The 26,105-nt window shown below is 48.1% G+C and overlaps 1 protein-coding gene and 1 long non-coding RNA gene across 6 annotated transcripts in view; one reads left to right on the top strand and one right to left on the bottom strand.

The window, feature by feature from the left end:
• Positions 1-26,105, bottom strand: part of MEF2D (myocyte enhancer factor 2D) — a 143,143-nt gene that overhangs the window by 85,020 nt on the left and 32,018 nt on the right. Inside the window, exon 1 of one of the 5 annotated variants that reach the window (XM_081175552.1) lies at positions 6,120-6,321. The exons of the other annotated variants lie outside the window; for them this stretch is intronic. The gene's annotated coding sequence lies outside the window, so the exon portion shown is untranslated. Of the gene's footprint in view, positions 1-6,119; positions 6,322-26,105 lie in introns of those variants that run through there. 5 annotated transcript variants of the gene reach the window in all.
• On the top strand, positions 17,338-22,059 carry LOC308576363. Its single transcript, XR_014003190.1, has 3 exons — positions 17,338-17,645; positions 17,954-18,083; positions 19,613-22,059. It is a non-coding gene; the product is annotated as an uncharacterized lncRNA (long non-coding RNA).

Below are 26,105 nucleotides of genomic sequence, written 5' to 3'. Positions count from 1 at the left end.
ATTACGAAAACGGTGAGGAATCTTTTTCAGCCCAAGGGCCTCATTCCCTCTGGTCGAAGCTTTGGAGGTCCGCATGTCAGTGGTGGGTGGGGCCAAAGGCAAAAGTGGGTGTGGCAATAGATGTGACAGAAGCCTGCCATGCAAGAGTCAGCTCCCTACGCTTCCCCGTCTTCAATTCAGGAAAACAATAGGCATGGAGGGATTATGGTCTGAGGAGAATCCAAAGGGCCCAATAGAGAGGCCTGGAGGGCCACATTTGGGGAACACTTAGGTTCCTCACCCTTAAATTACTGTAAGCTGCTTGTTACTGTAAGGATGGAGCAGACCATTTTCCATCAGTTTTTGCAGGTCTTTATTTTATAAGTCCATTCTGTTCCGTGGCAGCATGAATCTGAAAGCTTTTTATTTATTTATTTTTAAAAAAACTCCCCACAAGGCTTTAAATGCATACTTAAATGTGTTTCATCACAAAATGCACATCTAAGCATGCTTTTTAACCTCAATGCATGCATTTCTAAAGATATTTAATATAAAATGCATACTTTGTGACTTTTGCTACAAGAACTGCAACCCAAAATGAACAAAATTGAAAAGTGGATCACATTGTGGTCCTTTTTCTCAGTCCGGGAAGTACAAATTAGGTCAGTTGGCTTAAAAATGTGGGCCATACAAACTTCTCTGCCACTCCTGGCTTGGACACATTCATAAGGGGTGCCTCTATAGTGTAATAAAAAACATAAATAAATGCAGCTCAGGCAGTGATCCGCTGTACAAGAACTGGGGGTGTTACAAGCATGGCTCTCTTTTCCTTTATGAAATCATGAAGGGTACAGTATTTAACCCGACCCTTCTGGGACCTGACACAGCCTCAGAACATCATGATCTGCCTTATACAGTATCAAGTCATCTACTTATTCACGCAGCACATAGGTAGACCGTGGAATTCTCTCCCACAGGAGGCAGTGATGGTCATCAACTTGCATGGATTTAAAAGAGGATTGGAGAAACTCATGAAAGCTAAAGGCTATCAATGGCTACTGGCCCCAATAGCTATGCTCTGCCTCCGTGGTCAGAGGCCCTAATGCTTCTGAATATCAGTTGCTGTAAACCACAGGAAGGAAGAGGGCTCTTGTGCGCGAGTCCTGCTTGCGGGTTTCCTACAGGCATCTGCTTGGCCACTTTGAGAACAGGATGCCGGACTAGATGGGCCAAGGGCCTGATACAACAGGACTCTTACTATGTTCTGATATTTGTCCTCTGTCCTCCGCCCTCCCTCTACATCTGTTTCCCTTCTCTAACCCCCCCCCCATCCCACCAATGAAACACAGGCCAATGTTTTTTGGGGGGGAGGGCGACGACAAGGAGAGAACCACAAAGGAACCCTGGCTGAAATATTAAAACATGCAAGGCTTGTGAAACTTCACATCAAGCAAAGAAGAGGCACTGGCAGGTGTCACACTGCAATGTGTGTGGGGGGGGGGGGTCATCACCCAATTTACACACAGTACCCATATTACCTCAGGCCTGCGGCCACTAATGTTGCAATGAAGGAGAGGGTGTGTGTCTAAGGGTGTATGATGTGAAGTCTGGGGCCGGAGAAATCCATTCAGAAATTATCAACAACCTAAATCTGGCTTCACCCACCTGACACCAGATGTTTGGGACTCCTATTCCCACCAGCTGAAGACTGACGGATTAGACAACAGTATTTATTGGTACATAAGGAAATGGGGAAAAGTCTTAGCCGGGCCACTAATCCATTTGGCTCAATGCTGCTCACGCTGACTGACAGCAACTGTCCAGTGTTTCCAGGCAGGGGACATTCCCAGGCCTATCTGGAGATGTCAGGGATTGAACCCGCAACCTTCTTCGTGCAAAGCAGATGCTCTACCATGGGCTTTCAGATTGTTACTTCCTTACATGCCCCTCGACAGGGACATGAAGAGCCCAGGGTTATGGTCTGAAAGTGCACAAGGCTCCCGCTTTGCTAAAGTTAAGCAGGCCCCAGTCTGATCAGAGCCTAGATGGGAGACAGTCTAGGAACCATGTATGAAAGAAATCAATTAATTAACATGCACTGTTTTGGGTTCCACGGTGGAAGAAAGGCCGCATGCAAAATGAACAAATAACTTCCAACGTTTCACAGACAAAAATTGGGCATCCTTATTTTCACCCCAAGGAATTTCCCCATCCTCTCATATTCCTGAAGGCTCCGATGGCTATATGATTTTGTATCCACTTACTTTGCAGTAGCACCGTTTCCAAAAGCAACAACAACAAGAAGAGGCTAAAGATACGTTTGGAAAACACACTCTCATCCTACAATCTGTTATCAACAGTTACTTTTAACACTTACACAGGTGAACTTTGCCAGTGTGTGAAAAATGGCAGGCTGTGTGAGATAGGCAGGTGCTACATGCACTCGAGACAAGCTGTCTCCGCCCTCCACAGTTCATATATTGAACTTATATAGGTATAACACATGGGCAGGCAAACTAAGGCCCGGGGGCCGGATCCGGCCCAATTGTCTTTGAAATCCGGCCCGCAGACGGTTCAGGAATCAGCGTGCTTTTACATGAGTAGAATGTTCCCTTTTATTTAAAAGGCATATCTGGGTTATTTGTGGGGCCTGTCTGGTGTTTTTACATGAGTAGACTGTGTGCTTTTATTTAAAATGCATCTCTGGGTTATTTGTGGGGCATAGGAATTCGTTCATTTCCCCCCCCCCAAAAAAAAAATATATTCCAGCCCCACAACCTCACAAGGTCTGAGGGACAGTGGACTGCTGAAAAAGTTTGCTGACTGCATAACACCAGGGACCAGAAAACTGAGCCTGTTTCTTATAAGAAGGTGTATAGGAGACCCTGTCCACACACTACAAACTAAATTAGTTTGATGCCACTTTGGTCATGCAGGCATAGTGGTCCCCTCCCTTGCCCAAAGAATCCTGGGAATTCTAGTCTTGCAAAGGTGCTGTAGTTCCCCCTTTACAGATATCTGGCAACTTCTGAAGATACTGCTCCCCAGTTGGGGGAGAAAACTGCCAAGCATCTGGTGGCACCTTTTAACCAACCAAAGATATTATTTCCAGGGGAGTAGCTGCACTCATCTTTTGTGCAACAAAAGCAGCAGAGTGTCTTGTGGCACCTTAAAAAGGTAAAGGTACCCCTGACCAGTAGGTCCAGTCGTGACCGACTCTGGGGTTGCGGCGCTCATCTCGCTTTATTGGCTGAGGGAGCTGGCGTACAGCTTCAGGGTCATGTGGCCAGCAGGACTAAGCCGCTTCTGGCGAACCAGAACAGCGCACGGAAACGCCGTTTACCTTCCTGCCAGGGCGGTACCTATTGATCTACTTGCACTTTGACGTGCTTTTGAACTGCTAGGTTGGCAGGAGCAGGGACCGAGCAACTGGAGCTCACCCCGTCACGGGGATTTGAACCGCCAACCTTCTGATCAGCAAGTCCTAGGTTCTGTGGTTTAACCCACAGCGCCACCCGCGTCCCACTACGGGTGTCACCTTAGAGACTAACAAATAAATTTGTTAAAGGCTAACTAACAAATTTGTTAATGGTTCCCCAAGGTACTTTTTGCTGTAAAAAAAATGTTATCATAGAACTCATCTGACAAAACAGGCTCCGGCCCCATCACAGCTTACACCCCAATAAATCTGTTCATCTTTCAAATGCCACAGGGCAGTTGGTTGCCTCTGCTTCAGCAAATGAGTGATTAAACAAGGTGAGACACTGGAGATCCAAGACCAATTCTCCAGATCCTTCCTTTAAAAACAAACAAAATGCAGGTGGGAAAGAATTGGATCAGGGACACAGCACTGTGCGGGAGGGGTATGAGAGCAGGAGGTAATAACCCTTTCTCCCTGCACAGTTCTCCCTCTCAATCATCTAAAATGCACACACACATTGTTGGTCAGTATTTGCCCCATCAGGAGAGAGTTATAGTTATACCTGTAAGTTGTCCCATGAAGGGCAGAATAGGAGACTGTAAACTAGAAATACAAGGAACTCAGAACCCCCAACCAACTTTTCTTCTTCTTCCAAAATTGTCTAGTTTGGCCCTTATAATGAATCAGCCTTTTGACCCACTTAACCTAATATTTTCAGCTGCAGCCTCCTCCAATCCAGATGTTTGGGACTACAAATGCCATTAGCCCTACCCAGTGCTGACTGGACCCGATGAGATGATAGCTGAAGTTCCAAACATCTGGAAGGCCCCAGGGTTGGGGAAGGCTGCTCTCCCCTGACTGGCAGCATGTCTCCAAGGTCTCCAGCTGAGAAAGGGTCTTTCTGATGCATCATCAGCTATTCCATCCCTTCAGATGCTGCGAGCGACTGAATCTGGGACCTTTGTAGGTGCTCTTCTACTGAGCAATGGTTTAAGTCTATTAGTTAGAATATGCTCACATCAGTCACTCTACGCTGCTGATTTTTTCTTCAATTCCATTGCAATGCATCAGGCATAACCGAAAAATACACTCTCTTTTCCAAAGGCATTTAGCATTCCATGTTCAGCTCCAGGCATCTCAGTTAAATAAAAGGGCATGGACAAATCTGGAAGGATTCAGTGGAGAAGATACAGAAGGTTTTGAGAAGAAAAGGATGACCAATGAAGAAAAGTCAGGACTGCCCAGTGAACTAGACACTAGCCTCCCAGTTCTGGGCTGGGCCTTAGTCATTGCTTCTCTGCTTCCAACCTGAAAAACTTCAAGCAGAGCAGGTCCAAGTGGCAAGAAACATACGTACATGTATTGAAGGGTGCTGGAGTCCCACTGGGGTTGCCATTACCCAGCATGGCTCTAATCTCAGGGTTCGGTTCTTTGTTGAAAACAACCACATAAAAGTTCTAATGAATTTTAGAGTTCTACATATTTTAGAGTTCTACATAAGGACAGGCAAACTTCAGTTTTGGGGGGATTTATTATATTATAAATGTGAGCTCCACCACCCTGGTCCACAAACCCAACAACACAACATACACATAAGATTTCCTCTTCCCTCCCCATTCCTTTTTCCTTTTGTATCATGTCCATTGGATTGTGAGCCTGAGGACAGGGGCTGTCTCACATTTTTAAAGGATGTACAGTGCTTTAGGAAATTTGATGTGCTCTTACAAATATATTAATAGTAATAGAATATTGAGCCCTGCAGTTTGTTTTGTGTACAAGAAGTGATATGAGCTTGCAGTCCTTCTATATCAAAACCCACTCCTGGTTACCCCAATTTCTTCATTTCAGCAGTATAATTTAGGATGGGTGCTCAACAACTGGAGGCAATTTCATACCACCGCTGAATTGCCAGTAGGATTCAACTGCATACCGGCAAAATGCACTGGAAAGTGTTGGGTTGAAGTTTGCTTGACACTGTATAACCTCCCAACAAACAAACCAGAATTAATATGCAATATGCAGCCTGCTTCTTATACTCTCCCTGTAAACTCTGGGCAAACAAATAAGGGGAAACGCTCAACAAACAGGTCGTTTGGAAGTGAGCAGCCTGCGAGTCAGAAACCCAGCAGTCACACAGAGCCCCTCCAGCAAAACCCAGATCAACCTTCGCCCTGAAAAACACACGATCGGTGCCCGACCCCCACCAGCTCGGCCTAGAAGCAACAGAAAAACCTCCCCAGGCAGAAACAAAACAAAAAAGTTGCGGAAAGAAACTCGGCCTCGAGTTCTCTCCGGCCCCGCACCACCTTAAACAGCCGTCTCCAAACCGCCACGCAGCCAGCAGGAAAACGCGCCCTCCCCCACAAGCAGCACACGCCTCGGCAGGCTCTATTTTGGGAATTGCCAAAAATAAAAAAGATCCAAAAATAATGAAAGAAATCCGTCGGAAAGAGGGGATCTGAAGACCCCGGACAGGAAAAAGAGCACAATGGTTTGAGTGCGCGCCCAAGAGCCGGGCCAAGAGGGGAGCTTGGGGGTCCCGGCTGAACTCCCCCCCACGCTACCCCTCGCCTGGAAAGGGGGGCGGGCTGGCGGGAGGCTACCTCTGCGGTTCGCGGTTCCAGCCAAGCCCGCCGGATCCCTCCCTCCCTCCCGGCCCTGCGGAGGAGCAGCTAATTTTAGCTCTCCAGTGGAAAGACTGAAGCGCAGCGGGACTCACGGCGCGGGGCGGAGACGCGCGGGCGGCGGCGGCGGCCTTTCTTTCCACGTCTGCGCCTCGACGGCCCTGGATCGGGTCCGAGAGGCTATTGCGGGAGCAGTTCGGGCAAGGCTCAGGCGCGCTCGGCTCTCGCCCTCCCTCCAAAAGCCAGCCTCGCCTCTCTCTCCTTCCTTGGCCCAGACCCTGCCCCGGGATGGTGGCCCGGCCGGGGCTGGCTAAAGGGCAGCGACAGCTGCAGCGCCGCAGAGCGAGAGGCGAGGAGCGCACGCGGGCAGGACGTGGGGGGGGGGGGGGCTGGAGCAGCTGCCCGAAGCCAGCCGGGGCTCTCTCGCTTCCTTTGTGGCCGAGAGGAGGAGGAGGAGGGAGGGAGGGCAGGCGCGCGCGTGTGCATGAGCCGGGTGGAAATTTGGCCGCCCTCTGGCTTTGGCAGGACTGGCCCCCCCGAAAGGGATCTTGACATTTTGGTGGGAGAGGCGGACTCGTGGGCCCCCTCAGGAGAGACGGATCCTGGCCGGAATGTTTGGATTCCAGCGCACAGAAAAACCCGTCGCAACATCAGGAGTGCCCTGCTGGATCAGGCCAAGGGCCCATCTAGCATCCTGTTCCCACAGGAGCCCCTAAGATGCCTCAGTGGGAAACAGGCAAACACAAGTGCACTCTCCCCTTGCGGGGCTTCCAGCAACTAATATTCAGAAGCGTCTCCTCAATGAATGAACCCAGTCCTCTATTAATAGAACCATTAATATTAATTAATTAATTAATTAATTAATAATCTATTAAAAACAATCTATTAATAATAGCCACTCAAGTTGGTGGCCATCACCACCTCCTGCAGGAGTTCCAAAGTTTAACTATGTGCTGAGTGAAGTTCTTTCTTTTATCTGTACTTCATCTTCCACCATTCAGCTTCATTGGACGTCCACTAGTTCTAGTGTCATGAAAGAGGGAAATTACAAAAAAGGATGCACTTTCTCCAGGTACACTCAGAAAACGAAAGGTGGGGGGGCTGCACTTAAACAACACACCTGCTGCAATTCCACCCAAACACACCACAGTATGTCAAAGGACATGTATTGTTTTTTCTTAAGTAACCTGTGCCATCATCTAAAAGGGGAGGCTATGGAGGACCGGGGTGGGGGGCAAGCTTTCATTACCAAACATCAAGGAATCCTCTTGGGGTGGCTATTAGATGTGGGATCGGGGACATTGTGTTTTGGCATTTCTAGTCATCTCTCACTGGCAAATTCCAGGTGGTGGTACTTTGCGAATTATTGCTCTGCTTCATGACATTTATGCTAGGCTGTATCACATAGATCAGTGTTGTCCTCCACTGCTGAATGCTGTATACTGAATGCTGTGGGCAGGTGCTTTGTCCAATTTAGGAAACAGCTGTGCATCATGTTCTGGATGCTGTTTCATCCAGACTTGCCCCTTGTGCGTGCTATTAAGACTCTGTCTCTACAGACCCCAGTAGCCTTGTTGGCACAAAGCACCTTTCAGCAGCTTAGGTTGGTGTGCCATCTATGGACTATCCAAGATGAAGATAGCCTCCCATAGTATCCATGCTTGGAAACATGCTTTGACTACTGCAATATATCCAATGTGGGACTGCCCTTGAAGACTATGCTGAAATTGTAAATTAAAACAAAAAGTAGGGGTGAGGCCTTTGGGACTGGCTGCATCAAATGCATCACATCAGCCCTGAAAGGGTGCGCCTGGAGGATGGAAAGATGTATGTGAGTGCAGAAGGCCCTGACCTGTATGTTGCTGGAATGGAAAGGTAAGAATCACATCCATTTCCCCAGCCCTATTTTGGCATGTGGCCATTGGGCTGAGAAAGTTCCATATCCCTACATTAAAGGAGCTCGGGTGGTCCTGCTGGGAAAATCCCCACCCACAAGCTGCCAATCAGACAATTCTGGAGCCAATGGGCCTAGAGATGTCTGTTATCTCAGTGCTTCTGGCATTCCTATGATTTGCATCTCACTCATTTCCTTGGAGCAGGAAGAGCTCTCCAGTTGCCTCCAGGGGTGGGAAACCTCTGGTTCTCCAAATGTTGCTGGACTCCAGCTCCCAGCAGCCAGCATGGCCAATGGTTGGGGGTTATTATGGAAGTTTGGAGTCCAGCTTCAAACATTGGCTTGTTACAGCAGTAAGTGGTTAAGATTAACCACTGTTTAAGGTTTGAGCATGGGTCACTTGCGTGTTTTCTTCTAAGCGCTGTTACAGGCTGAAGGCTTAATTTCAGTTTTTCCAATGACTTTCTGCTTGTGGTTTTATGGTTGCGAACCACTTAAAGAGATTTTGTTATATTAAGCGCCATACAAGTTATTAAAATGAATGAAATTAGTCCAGATGTTCTACCATCCCCATTGTACAATAAATTAAAATATCAATGCTTTCGATCCTGACCTTGCGGGGAGAACATTAACAAAAATGACTTGGTTGAACAATTTGCATTTCAAATGCATCCAGTCTCAAATACCTTCCATATACACGCCCGCCCCCCACCCCTGGTCTTAAAACCATCATGATCTTAAGATGCCCACATTTGCAGCGCTGGGTTCATTTTCATGTGTATATATATATTTTTGCTCCCTCCTATTGATTTCTGAACAGCAGAATGTACATTACACAAAACCAAAAACCTTTATTAAATTAAAAAGAAAGAAAGAAATAGTTTTCCCAGTACTCTGCTTGCCACAAATCTCATTACAGACGGAAAAGATGCTAGCGTTTACGGTAAGGGCACTAAAACAAGGATATAAATTACAACATGAAGGAAAATATATATTTATATAAAGTGTGCCCATACATTTCTCTAACTTCACCGCCCCTCCTTTACCTTACTCCCTCAGTTTTCTTGAAAGTCATGAAGACAGCTTTAGGAACAACCTGGAGAGCCAGCATGGTATAGTGGTTAGAGTATTGGACTAGGACCTGGTCCCAATTCAGCTATGCAGCTTGCTGGGTGACCCAGGAACAGTCACTGCCTCTGAGCCTGACTTACCTCACAGGGTTGTTGTGAGGATAAGATATGGTACGGTTGCCATATCTTGAAGAGCAAAAAAGAGAAAAGCCCGGCTGCTGCCAGCCCGAGCCTGAAAAACCCAGACATTTCCTTTAAAATATAAAAATATGTCCAGATGGGCACTTTGGGCCCCAAAAAGAGGGCATATCCGGGTTTTCCCAGACGTATGGCAACTCTGAGATATGGAGGAGGAGAAAATCAGTCGGGTTTTGCTCTCAAATCACCACTGGATTTCTCTCACACGAAAGTGGAAATGGTGCAAAAAGTCGCATTAGGAGTAGGATTCACGCAGGCCAGATTCTTGCAGGTTTTAAGTTATCATAAAAGTGAATCACAGAAACCTGGCAGATTCAGAAATCAGATCTGGCAGGGGGAAAGGGGAAGCACCCCCCACCCCATGCTGAACTGTAGCCTGTGCATGCAAAGGTCAATGGGCAATTCCTATCAGGATCAGGACTGGAGTCCTGAACCAGTGTGGGTTAGGGGTTAAAGTGTGGAGCCAGGACTTTGGAGACCAGAGTTCAGTTCCCAGCTCAGCCACAAATCTTGCTGGGTGAGCCATGGGCTAGTATTAATCTCTCAGCCTAACCTACCTCAGAAGGTGTTTGTGAGGATAAAATGGGGAGGGGGAGAATTACACAGGCCACCTGGCACCGCTAGGAAGAAAGGAGGGATATAAATGTCAAAAACCAAAACGCTCAAATCATCCATAATCGGATGGTTTTGTTCTTGTTTCCTACTTTGCCCAAGTGTATGTGTCAGAGCTGCTTCAAGATCCTAGCTCACAGAGGATCACGCTAGCCAGCGGTCATTAAGTAAAAGTCTTTATTGAATTACAGTTTCCATTCTCACGCTGCTGTCTGCAACTCTACGTCTACTAGCTAGATCGGCGAGGCTCCGTCTGAGTCTCCGCCCCGTGCGCACCAACTTAATATCCTAGCCTTGCTCCACCTTTTCCTCCTGACTGTCCTCCTCTGGGTCCCTCTACCCCCCGGGGCTTCTTCCTTCCGGGATTCTTCTGACGCTGACCCGGACCCTTCTGCCTCCTTGCGCCGGGCTTTAGGACCCGGTTCCCTTTCGGGGCTGCTCACTGCGCCGCCTTCCTCTGCATTTGAACTTGGCGCGCGCGCCCAACCTTCCACTTTCCTCTTAACCGTTTCCTCGCTCCCCGATGGAGGTGTGGCCACTCCTGACTCCTGCCCTCCCTCCTGTGGTGAGCTGCCAGCGCTTCCCTCCTGGCTCCTTTCCTCTTCCCTGCTTCCTGGCGGTGACGCTGGTCCCGATCTCCAGCTGCTCCCCCCTGAGTCTCCTCTGGCTCTATCTTCCTGGGGTGCCTCCCTAGACTCCCTCCTTGCCCTGGCCACTGGTGCTCCTTTCTGTGAATCCTCTGATTCACTGGAAAGACTGGGAGATCTCGGGTCGTCGTCATCACTCATCCTTTCCTCTGTCTCCTCCCCTTCGCTCTCTGTTTCTTCCCTTGCCCGTGCCTCTGCACCTAAACCCCTGACATCGGATGGTTTTGTTCTTGTTTCCTACTTTGCCCAAGTGTATGCCTTTCAAAATGCAATTAGCCCAATGGCAGATGCTGGAACTGTGATGGTTGCCTCCTTGCTAGTATGTTAACCGTCTGACCAGTAAAATCACATTCCAGTGGGCTTCCCTGGGGTCTGAAAACCAAGGCTGCCTATTCGGACTGGGTCACTTTTTCCCCCACACTGGCTCTGCTCAGGGAGGTCAATATTTCCAGAATCAAAATCAGCAGTCCTCATTCTCTTTACAGTGGTACCTCGGGTTACATACGCTTCAGGTTACAGACTCCACTAACCCAGAAATAGTACCTTGGGTTAAGAACTTTGCTTCAGGATGAGAAAAAAAATCGTGCAGCGGCAGCAGGAGGCCCCCATTATTTAAAGTGGTGTTTCAGGTTAAGAACAGTTTCAGGTTAAGAACAGACCTCCAGAACGAATTAAGTTCTTAACCCGAGGTACCACTGTATTTTCAAGGTTTTGGAGCTGAAACATTAAAGTTGTGGGCTGGCAGTCTCCTGAGATGGAAACCTCAGATAGCATCAGTAATGGTATCTGACAGACCATGAGGGTGGGGTGGGAGGGAGGGGGCAGAGAGAATTTCCCAGTAGCCACTAATGGCCAAAAGCCTGGGAACATGAATTCCCTCAGATCCTGACCATGCCTGTGTCCTGCTCCCTGGGAGCTTCTCACCACCCCCTTGACCCAAGGAAGCACAAATTTCTTATTTCTTATTTTTATTTCAGGCATCTGCATGCCAAATAACCAAGTTCTCAGGGTGGCTTAGGCCGAGATTAACATCAGAGTTACAATATATGAAATAAAACAGGTCAACAATCTCTTATATACCCAACCGGGAGGGGAAAAGAGATTCCTCCCTTCTCCCAAACTCCACCCCGCCTTTCCTTTTCTGTGCAAAGCAAAAGAAGCCCAGAGACACTGAAAAGGTTGCCAACTTTCACTCTTTTGCCTCAGTTCCTGTGGTGGTAACAACAGGCAGATGTGGAGAGACCATTTATTTCTTTATTTATTGCACTTATTTCCCACCTTTTCACCATGGAGTTCGAGGTGGCACACATTGTTCTCCCTTTCCTCAGTTAATCCCCACACCAACCCTGTGCAGTAGGTTAGGCAGAGAGGCCGTGACTGGCCCCAAGTCACATCCAGTGAGCTTCACAGCCAAATGGGTATTTGAACCCTGGTCTCTCAGATCGTAGTCTGAAACTCTAACCAGTACACCACACTGACTCTATCGGTGAGGCTTTTTCCTGGCATGGAAGTGAAGTAATGAGAACAAGTTCCTCCCACTTAATTTTGGGGAGCGGCTGTCTGGAAAGGCACAAGACAGAAGTGGGGAACCACAGACTTAGGAGGCAAATGTGCCTCCCAGGTATCCTTATCTGGCCCTCGCAATTTTCCCGATGCTACACCCCTCACCGGACCTGATTCACCCCCTCCTCAGGTGTTTTTTCCCATTGTTGCATCATGCCCCTGAACTCCGGATAATGCCTCTTGCTTCCTTGGAGGGGCCTGCAGGTGTGGGCAGAAACTAGCCTGCTAGCAGAGGCAGATTTAGGGGAGCGCAACCAGTTTTGTTGCACTGGGGCCCTTGGAAGGTTGCCCAGAAGAGAATGTGGCCCTAGGGCTGAAATAAAAGTTCCCCAACCCCGGCATAGGAGCAGGGCTAGCAAAATGAATGGGCAGCTCTGGATGCTTGAGCTAAATTTCAGGAAAACCAGAAGCTAACAACTCGGATGGAACTTTCCCTCCTACTGAAAAGGGGGTAAAAGCACAAGAAACCTCTCCTTAAGCCAATGAGAGTTATACTTCAAAACTGCTAGGGGCAGTGGCGTAGCGTGGGGGGTGCAGGGTGGGCCGGCCGCACCGGGCGCAACATCTGGGGGTTAGGTTTAGGGGGCGGAAATCCACGGGTTAGGGGGCGCAAATCCATGGGTTAGGGGGCGCAAATTACTTGCCTTGCCCCGGGTGCTGACAACCCACGCTACGCCACTGGCTAGGGGGCACCAGGTTGGGGAAAGCTGCATGAAGACACTCATCCTCTTGAGCTCTATGGTTCTCCTCTGTAAGGCCTGTGGGCTGGCCAGCCCTTACTTGAACCAGACTGCAGTCCCTTGTCCGTCTGTCCCTTCTCAAAAGAGGAATCGGTTCGTGCCTAAAAATACAGGCCAGGAACTGGTCCTTCACTCTCAGTCCATCTCCAAAGGGATGATTCCCTTTGAAGCCTGTTCTTTGTGGGTGGACCACCGGCCTTGAGTGCCTCCAGACTGTGGCCCAGCCTGAGCAGAGCATGCCACAAGGTGTCAATGACATGCTTCTCCTCAATTTGGGCAGGGGAGCAGCTGGCACAAGTGGGTGGGCTCTTGTCAGCAAAAGCTCTTGGCACAGTAAATCAGTTGGCCTTTCAGGTGCCCAAAGACCCTTTGTTGCCTCATTCCCCTTCCATCTGGCGTTGAGCAGGACTGTGTGTGTGTGTGTGTGTGTGTGTGTGTGTGTGTGTGTGTGTAATTACCAAAAAAGAAGAAGAAAAAGCACTAGCAATGGAAAATGCCTTTGCCATCAGCCTGCATCAGAGCCTGGAGCGTGAGGCACCCAATTCCTACAGACAACAGGAGCTGCAAAAGTTTTCCCGGCCCTTCTGGAACAACCAAGTAATCTCCTTAGCGCTAATCGATAAGGCATGGCCAGGGTGAAGTGCCAGCCCTAATCTTACTTGTCAAACAGAAGGTGGCAAAGAATTAACCCCGTCTGGCCTTTTGTGCGCCTTGTTTATGGGACACGTTCAGCTTTTATTTTATTTTTTTATTTACAACTTGGGGGCAGGGGGGGAAGACGGTTGCCTTTCACAGCAAGCGCTTCCAATGAAAAGGCTTGATTTAACAGCAAACCATACAAGTATGCTCTCCCTCCCCCCAAAAACAACAGACACGCGCGTGCACACACACAGCCTAATGCACTCAAGCTAAGCAAGGTCACACCAGGTCAGCTGTTCCCTTCGTGGAGGATAGAAGAGGGTTGGCAACGGGTGGCAGGGAGGTGAATTAAAGCGACACAGCCGCGACAGCAGCTTGCACCACCACCATCCTCAGCATCCCCATCTTTCCATGCTGGACTAACTTGGCCGGTCACGCATCACCAACAAACACAACAGATTTGCATAAAATATGCACAGGCTAATTTATCATGCACTGCTGCAGATTTAGGCTGTGTACATACACAATGTACCTTTGGAGCACATTCGAATCGCATTCTTTCCCTCAAAAAAATTATGCGCTCTTAAGGTACAGTGTGTCTACGCAGCCTCAGAAATAATTGCTCTCGTTTAAATAGAGACACATCTCATGGTATGGAGAAAGAGTGATCAGGTGAGCTGTATGCAGGCCCTCAGTCTGCTGTCCGGGAGGTGTTCATTATTATGATGATGATTTGTTTATATGCCACATAATGAGCCAAATGGTTTACAAGTAAGTGAGTGTGTGTGACACAAAAAATATAAGCATCCATTAAAAAACAACAACTGTTGATGGACAATTTCAACATCCCGCTCTCTCTTCTTAGGGTTTAATCAAATGTGGAGCAGACTCAGTCCTTCCAAAGAGAGGACTGTCCTCAGTAGGACTCTCCCGTCCCAGTTCAACATGCCAGATGCTACAAGCCAAAGGCAATTTTGTTCAGAGCCAGTAGTCTAAACAGAAAAAATGAGTCTAATTTGATAACCATTTCATTTCTGTAAATATACCATCAGGGTTCAAATAATACTTACGGTATTGATTACATTGCTATTCAAACTCTCCTCCAAGGAGCTTACGGCTTCTCTCCCCGCCCTGCTTCCACTCCGTTTTATCCTCACAACAACCCTGTGAGGTAGGTTAAGGCTGAGGTATATAACTGGCTACCCAAAGTCATTCAGTGAGCTTTCATGGTTGTTAAGATTTCAGCCTAGGTCTCTAGCCCATCAGTTTCAATGCTACACCACACTGGCTTGTGGTAGCCCAAGGGAAGGGAAGGCCAACTGGAACACACCCCTGGACTCCACAATACTATTATAACAACCTCCCTTAGGTTCAATGCAGCTTGTTATGTGACACAGCAGAAGCACTCAAATAAAGTAAGCCCAAAGTCCTTCTGGATTCAACAAATTGTTTTTCACAATTCTTTGGATCCAGGACATGGTCTGTAATGTTTATTCAAAGCTGGCAAAAGTGCAAGGGACAAAGAAAGGAGACAACTTTCCAAAAGTTTGCCATTCTTTCCTTGGGATGAGACCAAGGCAGGCCCATCTAGTCCCTCACCCTATTCTCCTCAGTGACAGCCACCAAACACATGCCTCCTGGAAGCCCACAAGCATGGCATTAAGGCAACAGCTCTCCCCAGCATCTGGCACTCAGTGGCATACAGCCTGTGGATATGGAGGGCCCTACAGCTCAGCCTTCGCCAGCCTAGCTCCCCTCTAGATGTGACAGCCTACAACTCCCATCAGCCCCAGTCAGCCAGGGGCCAATGGGAAGACAGCTGTGCTTATTGGAGGTGACAGATATTGTAGGCCAAAATATCTGGTGGACAAAGGCTGCTAAAACCCATCAAGCTAGCACCACCGGATGGAACACATTTCTCTTTCCTGAAAGTTACTAGTCCCTTTTTAAAAAATAGTTGTTTTGCGACAAAAACAAAACAAAGTATAGCATCATAAACATACCTGCAGCATACAGTTATGAGCATTGGTTAGATCTCTGATGCATAGTGGACCTGCAACTTACGCAAGGGTTCACACACAAAGGCAGAATCACAAAAAGCTAGGAAGTTCCCAGAACTGTTGCCTGCGCAACCATCCCTACCTGTCCAGAGCTCTGGGATGGTCATAAGGGGTCTCAGATGGCCCCTTCTGACTCCCCCACCTCCATTTATTTATTTTCTTGCCACCTGCGCAAAGGTGCAATCACATAAGTAAATTACATGTGAGTTGCGAGTCTACTGTACTGTACTGTACAACATTTACTCTACTTTACTTATGACTGGAATTCTCTCTCTGTCTTTATCTACAGTGTCATCTTATGTCACTCCACAGAAGGCCACACATGGCCAGTGATGTTCCTTTTCTGCCATGTATTTAATAAAGAGATCCCATGCCGCTTGAAACTCTCCTTCTGTCTTCTAAAGATTGCTCCTGTATTTCACCTTTTGCATCAGTTTTTCCATCAATGGAACTGCCCGAGTTTGTTGGAACCATTCCGACAGCAAGTTGTCTCCTAAATCCTCCCACTTTTGCTGCCGATGGTGAGAGTCTTATTAACGGTATTCTGATTTGCAGATGACAATGCCATCCTGGAATCTAAGCCTACATTCTGACCGATCATAAGTCCCATTTCATAAAATGCCCCCCCCCCCGGACTGCTGTATCTTCTCACATAGCCACCATATCTAAGCTACTACAACCTTATGACCCTGAATTCCATAAATTCATGTTCTGTGTGAAGGAAAGGTTCCAGCAGTCAGTTCTAAATCTACTGCAAACCATATTTCACTGGAAAAGCCCCTCACCCCAGTTGTCCAGGTTCTTGAATTATAAGAAAAACTACTATCCACTTTCTCCACACCATGGCATAATATGTAAACCACTTAGAGTTTTTATGTTGATTAAGCACTATACAAATCTTGTTAAATAAGGAAAAAAACTTCTATTATACCCCCTCCTACTAGCTTACTCTTTTAAAAAACTAAATAACCCCCAAAATTATCATCTTTCCTCCTAGCATATTCAGTCCAACCCCTTTATAATTTAGGATGCCTCTTTTTTTGCATCTTTTTCTGGCTCCACAACATCCCTTTTTGAAATGTGGTGAACAGAACTGTCCAAGTGTGGTCACACCACAGATATGAATAAAAGACAAAAGAATGTGCTTTTCATGCAGCGCACAGCTAAACTATGGAACTCTCTCCCACTGGAAACAATGATGGGCACCAACTTGGATGGCTTTAAAAAAATGGATTTGACAAAGTCATGGAGGAGAAGGCTATCAATGACTATGAGTCATGATGGCTATGCTCTGCCTCAGCAGTTGGAGGGAGCAATGCTTCTGAATACCAGTTGCTGGAAACTACTGGGGTGGGGTGTGGGAAATGCTGTTGTGATCAGGTCCTGCTTGTGGGTTTCGCATTGGGGCATCTGGTTGGCTAGTGTGTGAACAGGACACTGGACTAGACGGGTCCTTAGCCCAACTACAGAGGCTCATCTTATGTTCTTAATAAGATACCCTTTTCGATTTCAAGTCCATAGAACAGGGGTCAGCAAACTTTTTCAGCAGGGGGGAGGTCCCCTGTCCCTCAGACCTTGTGGGGGCCGGACTATATTTTTTTTGGGGGGGGGGGGAATGAACGAATTCCTATGCCCCACAAATAACCCAGAGATGCATTTTAAATAAAAGCACACACTCTACTCATGTAAAAACACACTGATTCCCACACTGTCTGCGGGCCGGATTTAGAAGGCGATTGGGCCGGATCCAGCCTCCAGGCCTTAGTTTGCCTACCCATGCCATAGAAGAAGAAATTATAGAAAAACACAAATGTAGCAATCCGCAAGCGGTGGAGAGCCTTCCACAATGTGCAATGGCGCGGAAAGGTTCAGTCAGCAATCTGTGCTAAAAGGGGTGGGGGTGGGACAAGTGTGGCCCTATTTGGAGGGGATGTCAGATCAGGAGGGGCAGAGGTAGTTGAAACAATCATAATAACATGAGCAGGATACAGCAGCAGCAGCAGTATTTTCGTGTGTGTGTGTGTGTGTGTGTGTGTGTGTGTGTTGCAAGAGCATCCCGGCTCACCCTAGGCCTGCCAATCCACAGAGCAATGTGACTGTTAGAACCACGAGTTTCAGTCTCACTGATCAACTTCCTTCTTGCAAAGGGAGAGACAGAAGTGAAACCAACAGATGGATGAATGTTGGAAGGGCGAGAGGTAAAAACAATGTTTGTGTGTATGCGCTTTGCGGGTGGGTTGAAGAGAACGAACACCCCTCAGAGGGGCCACAAACATTAGTGGTCAGGGTGTTATTGATAGATTTTAAGAGCCTTGTTGTAATACTGCATGCGGGGGTGGGGAGCCAAAATCCCCTTTTCTGTATCACAATTAAAAAAGCATAGGAGCTCAATCCTCTACGAAGCATCTGGTCACTCTGCTGGCACAGGCAAAAAGGACTTGTCAAGAAAGACTTAAGCGACCTGGTCAAAAGTTAAAATGAACCAAATCACGTTTTGTTGTTGTAGGTCAGAGTCCTGGACCCAGGTCATCAAAAGTTGACAACCTGTGCAGTTCATACGTTTTTATGTATGGATTGCCTCTCATGTGAAATATCAGGGCGGCATATACAGAACATCTTCAAGACACCTGAAGCAGGTTAGTAGCCAAGATGCCTGCCTAAACTCTGCAGGAGAGTGTTTCTCCGCATAGGGCTGGCAACACTCAATGCCCAATTTCTAGTTGAAGTTAGTGGGGTTCCTGAAACATGGGGGGGGGGGGACTAACAGCACTTCCCCCAGGAGATGTCAGTGATCAAGCTGGGATATAAGAGCTTACTTAGCCAGTCCTTAATGGACCCCAGATTTAATCTGTTTGTGGCTTTCTATATCATTATAAAAACCCTGAACCTGGCCCCATAGCATATGGGCAGATATTTATGCAGAGGTGTCATATGCTGTCGGTTGTCCGTTCCCATCAACAGTCTAAAGACAAAGATGAATCCAGGAGTACCCCCAAGCTAAATATCTGCTCCTTCAGAGGTGGTGCAACCCTGTGTCTGGAATAGGCAATTGGCCTATCTTCTGGACACAGGAGCTATCTACCCACTTTCCCTGGATTGTAGCTCAAGCAACTTTGCATTCCTGAGAAGAGCGTAAGAAGAGCCCAAGGCCTGAGGCAAACAGGGATCTTTCCTTTGCGAAGGGAATACCTGATCAAATTGGCACACACAGCAAAGTTGTTGTTTGAAGTTCACTATCAAGTTCTCCCCCCCCCCCAACCTCCCACCGCGAAAGAAAACTGGGTCATAAAAGGATGTTTTTCACCCAGGGCTTGGATTTAGGATGAGCAGGCGGCACCCCTCAGCCTAGTAAACAACAGAGGACCTGCATGTACAGAAGCAGCCACATCAGACAGATGGGGCCTGGGGGGTGTTCCCCACTTGGAGCAGACATTTTTGCCCTTCCCAGGCCAACCTTCTGACCTTCAGGTGCTAGGTCACACCTAATCCTAGTTCACATCCCCTAGCACCAGTCCCAGCAAGCACCTTAGGCTGGAAGGCACCCGTCCCCAGCTCCAGATTTGGTTACAGACGTTGTCATCATCCCCCTTGCCACTGCCACCTCCCGAGCCTGTCCCTGGCAGCATCAGAGGTGGCGAAGGCAGCCTCGCTCACTCGCCAACTGCGCTCACGTTCCTGCCTGCCAAGTCTCCGCGCTGCCCTCCCGAATTCTCATCTCATTTCTGACCTACTTAACGGCAAAGATTGCAGCGGCATTAATGATTTAGAAGCCTCCGGCTAAGCGCATGCCAAGGTAGGCTGCGGCGTTATATAATACTGTCGTTATCTGCCACGCAATGGCACCTACGAGGAGGGAGCTGAGCACCCGCTGGATTTACAGGTCTTTGGTTGCTGGTCTGGAACAGGCTTGCCTTACAGATGGCCAATTCCCACGTAGGCGGAGGTGTCACTTCTCACATATCACAGAGTGAACCTCTTCCCCCACCCTAGGCCACTGAACACACTGCAAGCAAACAGACAAGAACAGTGTGTGTGTGTGTGTGTGTGTGTGTGTGTGTGTAAAAATATCCCAGGAGGTTTGAAGGCATGGGAAGGAAGCCGTCTCCCATTTAGAAGGTGGGTGTGGGAGGTAGCAGGTAACCTCAAGTAAAGTTTTGTTTTCCAGATACCTGAGAGCAGAGCTGCAAAATCGAAATGATGAACTTATTCTGCATAACAAGCTGGATTTAGCAAATTACAAGTTATGTATATTTATTTAGCTTCCATCATGTATCATGTTTGATAGGAGGGGGTCCAGCAAAGAATTATGTCTTCTGTCCCGTTCTGCCAATGCTAGTGTCCCTACTTTGGCTTCAGAGAACACAGCAGGTGCTGCTCATATGTTTTTTGAAACTTCTAACAGCATCCATGAGGGCTAAAAGCTTGCTTGGGTTCTTTCAAATGAAAAGCATGATTCTCAAGCTGCTGAAGTGGGAAGCTATTGCAAGAAAAGGAATAGAGGTTAAACTGAACAAAACCTGACAAACCACCACCACCACAAAAAACCCCCAGAAATGGGAGGTATTATTTTGGGAAGGAAAGCTGTGTATTGACGCTGGTCTCCCCCTCCCAGCTCCTTTCAAAGCGGGAGAGAAAGCCAGCAGGTTGGAGACAGCATCCAGAGATGGGCAAAAGGGGCTCAGGAAGTAATGATCAAGCTATAGAGCTTTCCTTCCTTCTCTGGCTCACCTACACACAAACACACACTTGCCCTTCACATGAGTCAGCAACTTTAAAGAAACACTTCAGGCAGCAGGCCCCCACGCCTCCTGCGCAAACACCCTGCTCCCAGGTTGAGTGACAGCTGGGCCTGTCATCATCCCCATGGAAACCAAACACACACATACAGAGAGCTCCCCAAAAACTGTTTGAAGCAGAACCTCTCCTGGCTGGGGGGCAAAACACACAAGTTCAAGTCCCTCTCCTCCAAAGTCTTTGAAAACTGCCAGGAGGGGCAAACTGCTGGATGAGGTTGGAGGGAAAGCAGAAGGGTGGACATAGCCAAAAGGAGGCCACTCCAAGTGGCTTACTTATCATATCAACACAAAATGTGTCCTGCTAAAACAGGCCAAAGGCCCACTGAGTGCAACATCCTTTTCTCACAGCGGCAAATCTAAATGCCTCTTCTGGGAAGCTCATCGTTCAGGCCGGAGACTGAGATCCACCTTCTGGTGGTTCCCTTGTTGCAAAATGTGGTTACAGGAAACCAGACAGAGGGCCTTCTCGGTAGTTGCGCCCACCCTGTGGGATGCCCTCCCATCAGATGGCAAGGAGATAAACAACTATCTGACTTTTAGAAGGCAACTCTGAATAGGGAAGTTTTTCTATGTTTGATGTTTTACTGTGGTTTGATAACTGTTGAAAGGCGCCAGAGTGGATGGGACTACCCAGTCAGATGGGCAGCATATAAATTTATATTATTACCCAAACAACTCCTCTCCCAAGGACTATAGTCACACTTTACATTTAAACAGCTATGATACTACTTGAAGTGGTGATGCCTTCTCCCAAAGAATTCTGGGAACTGTAGTTTGTTAAAGGTACTGAGGGTGTCTAGGAGCTCCCTATCCCCCTCATATGAAGCTAGAGTGGCTTAAACAATCAATCCCTCTTCAAAGGGAACTCTGTGAATTATAGCTCCATGAGGGGACTAGAGGCCTCCCAATGACTCTTAGCACACTTAACAAACTACAGCTCCCAGGATTCTTTGGGGGAAGCTACTGCTGTTTGCAGGGGAACCACAGTGCTTTAAATGTATGGTGTGAATGTGGCCAAGGTGTTATTCTCAGCAACAGAAATGCAAGACAGCCACTTCCTCCATGAATTTGCCTAATCCCCTTGTAAAGCTATCCAAGTTGGTGGCCATCATTGCCTCTTGTGGGAGGAGGTTCTGTAGGTGAGCTATGCGCTGGGTGAAGTTGTTCTTTCTTGTGTCTGCCTGCCATCCCCTCACGTGCCCCATGCAGTGGTCATTTCACCTAACCCAGGATGTGTGTGTGTGGGGGGGTGTTATTTGCTTTTAGTTTTAAAGGAAGGGTTTCAAAAGGTTAGGCGAAAAGGCCTTTGGAGGAGAGAGGCAGCAGCTGCTAGCATTCCTGGGGAGGGGAGCTGTGAACATGAGCTGGGCGGCTCTGAATCACCTCACAGCTTTTCTAACCACAGCCTATCCACATTGCCAGGGCCCGGCAATCAGGCACACCTGCCAAGCCTTGCAATTGCTGCTTAAGCCACAAAATGGAGCTGAAACAGTGGCACCAGAATTTTTGGGCAGCGCAGAAAGGGTAAAGTATATTTCTGGGTGGGTGAGGTGTGTACCATGTGTTAAAGCTTGGGTAGGCAAACTAAGGCTCCGGGACCGGATCCGGCCCAATCGCCTTCTAAATCCGGCCCACGGAAGGTCTGGGAATCAGCGTGTTTTTACATGAGTAGAACGTGTGCTTTTATTTAAAATGCATCTCTGAGTTATTTGTGGGGCATAGGAATTCGTTCATTCCCCCCCCCCAAAAAAAATATAGTCCAGCCGTCCACAAGGTCTGAGGGACAGTCGACTGGCCCCCTGCTGAAAAAGTTTGCTGACCCCTGTGTTAAAGTAACAGTATACAAGTACAAACGGCAATTATTTTGCACACGTCCAACTAATGTGTGACTGCTGACGTGTGTGGGGCCAGAAATGGAATCCCCATGCAAAATGGTTGACGCCTGTATGTTAATGCCAATAGTCCAGCAATGGGGGGCAAACTCCTTGTTTTTTGGGGGGGCATTTACCTCCTGCCCTGCCTTTCGGTGCTGCCCATGAGCTGAGGGGAAGGCAATGAGGGGAACTGGCACAACTAGCATTTGGGGGGCCACTCTAAATGGTCCCCTCCTCCCCAATTATGTACAAAACTTGTGCCAACATAACTGTTCCTACTATCCATACTTCCACAATATACTGGCCCCTGGAAAAATCAAGTGTCCTAACCACCAGGTGCAGCAGTTACATTCAGAAGTGCAGGAACTTTCCAGGGCTGCATTCACACTGCAGTTTATTCCATTTCCCTAACTGCTAATTTCCACACCATATTTGGGCTTTCACATGGCACAAAAACCACTTCTGGAAAACTAAGGGAATATAGTGCACGTTTATCACGCATTTCCATGTTATTCGGTCCCAGGGGAAAAAATCTGTTTGCAGCCCACTTAAACTTGGAAAATCGAAGGGATAAAATGGTGAAATTTGGGGCAGTACAACAGCATACAGTTCTTTCCTGCCGTTTCCAGAGAATCGTAGAGTTGGAAGGTACCACCAAGGGTCATCTAGCCCAACCACCTACAATGCAGGAATCTCAACATGACAGGTGGCCATCCAACCTCTGCTTTAAAACCTCCAAGGAAGGAAAGCCCACCACTTCTGGTGGGGGAATCATGGGGGAACAGAAGCAGGTATGCGCAGAAAGGGTGCGGGAGTAGCGATGTTGTCCAATGACATTCATTCTTGTATCTCAGCATGGTGTGAATGAAGTTTAGCACATCACGCTGGTCAGAAGTACAACTGGGGCCATGACTTTTGAAAGGAAAATGTTGGTGGTCATTTCTATAACTTTCCTCAACCTGCTTTGGAATCCAATATGGGAGGGGCTATTCTGGAGTAAAGGAATGTAGGATACCATGGGATCATTTCCAGGTGTCAGGATGCGGCTGTGAGCTTCGGTTTGATTCCTTGGTGTCCGCAAGGGGCACACAGCTATATACGGTATTTGCCTGAGAGATTCCACTCTTCCAACTATACTTCCTAGAGCCCTGGCATAGCCAATTTTCCCTCTTGATCAAACCAGTGCAATAGCTCAATGGTACAATCTGCTTTGTGTGCAGAAAATCCCAGGGGTTGATCCCTGGCATCTCCAGTTAGGGTTGAGAGAGACCCCTGCCTAAAACCCTGGAGAGACGCTGCCTAACAGTGCAGACAGTACTGAACTAGATGGATCAATGGTTTGACTCAATATAAGGGCAATTTCCTATATTCCTACATCTCCTGCCTCTGGGATCCAGCCCTAAACTACCAAGCTACACTCCCTTACCTGCCAGGAATCACTCTCTCATTCCCAGCCTCTGCTCCTTGCATCTGAGCCTCCAGAAACTTGACAACCCTCCTTTACAGGAAATCAGCCTTCTCTAACCTGATGCCCTTCAGTGCTGGTTGGCACTGATGGGAACTGGAATCCAAAATATCAGTACAACTTCCACCGGTCCCAGCCATTTTTAGACTATAACTCCCATTAGCCCCAATACAACTCCCAGCCAGCATGTACATCTTTGGGCTGGGGCTGATGGGGTTGCCAGGTCAGAAGTATGCCAGATCCTGAGATATCAGGGCCCAAACCGGAGACTTAAGAGGCCACCTTTAGTGATGTCACAGAGAGGGCTCTGGAGATGTAGGTTAATTGGGAGAGGGAAGCAGAGGAGGGCAGACCCCCCCCCCAAAAAAGGTCTATGCTATAATTTTCAGCCAACTCTTGCTGGGCTGAAGCTTGCAGTCTGCATGTACAGTCTTAACATGTTTTATTTTTTTATTTTTATTAAAGGCACTCCTGCCCACCTGGAGATTAAAGCCCTCCAGCTGCCCCCTGGAGGAGGCCAGGAAAACCTGGAGACTTCAGGTCAGACCTGGAGGTCTCACATCTCTAGCTGTCATCCAAAACATCTGGAGGGTACCAGGTTGGGAAAGACTTCAGTCAGTAGAGAAGAGGGTGCAGGGAGGAGGAATTCAGAAGGAAGGCAGTTTTCTTATGGACTTTGGATGAATGAGCCAAGATGGCAACATTCATAATGTGCCAACCTGCAAACCTCAGAGAACTGGGTTTCTATCCTTGGGAGGGGGATGAAACTTTTTCATGACGCTCCCCCCCCCAAAAAAGCCTCTCCTTCCCAATTTGTTCAGTCCATGATAATCACATCAACTATATGCCCATGATGTACACTGCTGTTAATGCCCTAAATGGAGCTACTACAACCCACGTCATTTATTTCAGTCTTTTCTGCTGTTGCTACATGACTATATTTATCCCTGTTTTCTCACGTTCAAGCCCTGCAAGGGAGGTGGGACAGCTATTTCCCCCAGATTCTGGATGACATCAAGCTTGCAAACAAAATTTGCCTCATTTGAGGGCGGGGGGCACAGCTCCGTGGCAGAGCCTGAGTCTTATACGGATACAGAAGGTGCCAATCCACAGCGTTCTCAGAGAAAATAATGTCCTTTGGGGGGGTGGAGCCAAGATGGCGACGGACACAGCAGCCTAGTCAGACTCAATGTCCTTTGTCCCATAGAATTCAAAGGAAGCAAACCATTCCCCATCTGCACAACCAGGCTCCTTCCATCTGTAGTTTGCACCCACCCACCATCCTGGGGTTTGGTTAGAGTTGATGCTTGTGTATGTCAGAATGGAGGCTTTTAAGAGCACAACAAGAAAGAGAATGAAAATGCTGCAAGCCAACTAAGAGCGACTCGCCTATAAAGAGAAGTTGCAGTGTTTGGGACTGGATCACGGCCACGGCCCAGCTGCCCCAGCATCATGCTCTCACAATGGCCACCCAGATCCCTGTGGGAATCTGCAGGCAGGGCCTGAGCACAAGAACAACTCCCCTCCCCTCCTGTGGTTTCCAGCAACTGTGGAGGCAGAGTGCAGAGCACAGTGGCGTAGCGTGGGTTGTCAGCACCCGGGGCAAGGCAAGTAATTTGCGCCCCCTAACCGCACGCCTGGTACCCCCTAACCGCACCGCACGCCTGGCACACACACCCCCCCACAGTGAGCGGCGACCCGGCGGCTTGGCTCGGATTTGCACAGCCAGCACTGCAGTGAGAGAGAGTGAGTGAGCCAGGTAGGGGCAGAGAGCTGCGAGTGCGAGCGCCCCCCCCCCAGATGTTGCGCCCGGTGCAGCCGGCCCCCCTTGCACCCCCCACGCTACGCCACTGGCAGAGCACAGACATTGTGACAAGTAGCCATCAATAGCCTTCTCCTCCATGAGTTTTTCTAATCTTCTTTTAAAGCCATCTGAGTTGGTGGCAAGCAATGCCTCCTGTGGGAGTGAGTTCCATGTGCTGCATAAAGTAGTACTTCCTTTTATCTCTCCTGGGTCTTCCAACATTCAGCTTCACTGGATGTTGGCCAGTTCTAGTGTTATGAGAGAGGGAGAAAAAAACCTCATATTTGCCCTTTCTCTAAACTAAAAAGTCCCAAACACTGCAGCAAACTGCTCCATTCTCTTTTATCATTTTAGCTGCCCTTTGCTGAACCTTTCCAACCCTACAATATCCTTTTTGAGGTAAGGTGACCAGAACCATACACAGCATTCCAGTTGCAGTCACAGATTTGTATAACGGCATTATGGCATTGGCAGTTTTATTTTCAATTCCTCTGCTAACGATCCCTAACATGGAATTCACCTTTTACACAGCTGTCGCACACTGGGCACAATATGAAAGGAAATTTGATGTGAACCGTACCACTTGCATTTGCACTGTGCCCAATGACAATTTTCAAAGGCAATTTTTACACACACACACACACACACACACACACACACACACACACACACACTCTCCTCTTCCTTCTTTCCTATAATTAAACTTGGCCCCTTGCCAT

The sequence above is a fragment of the Podarcis bocagei genome (assembly GCF_964188305.1).
Source record: "Podarcis bocagei genome assembly, chromosome: 16".
In the NCBI taxonomy this organism is placed as follows: Eukaryota; Metazoa; Chordata; class Lepidosauria; order Squamata; family Lacertidae; genus Podarcis; species Podarcis bocagei.
This window is presented reverse-complemented; position numbering and strand designations above follow the sequence as displayed.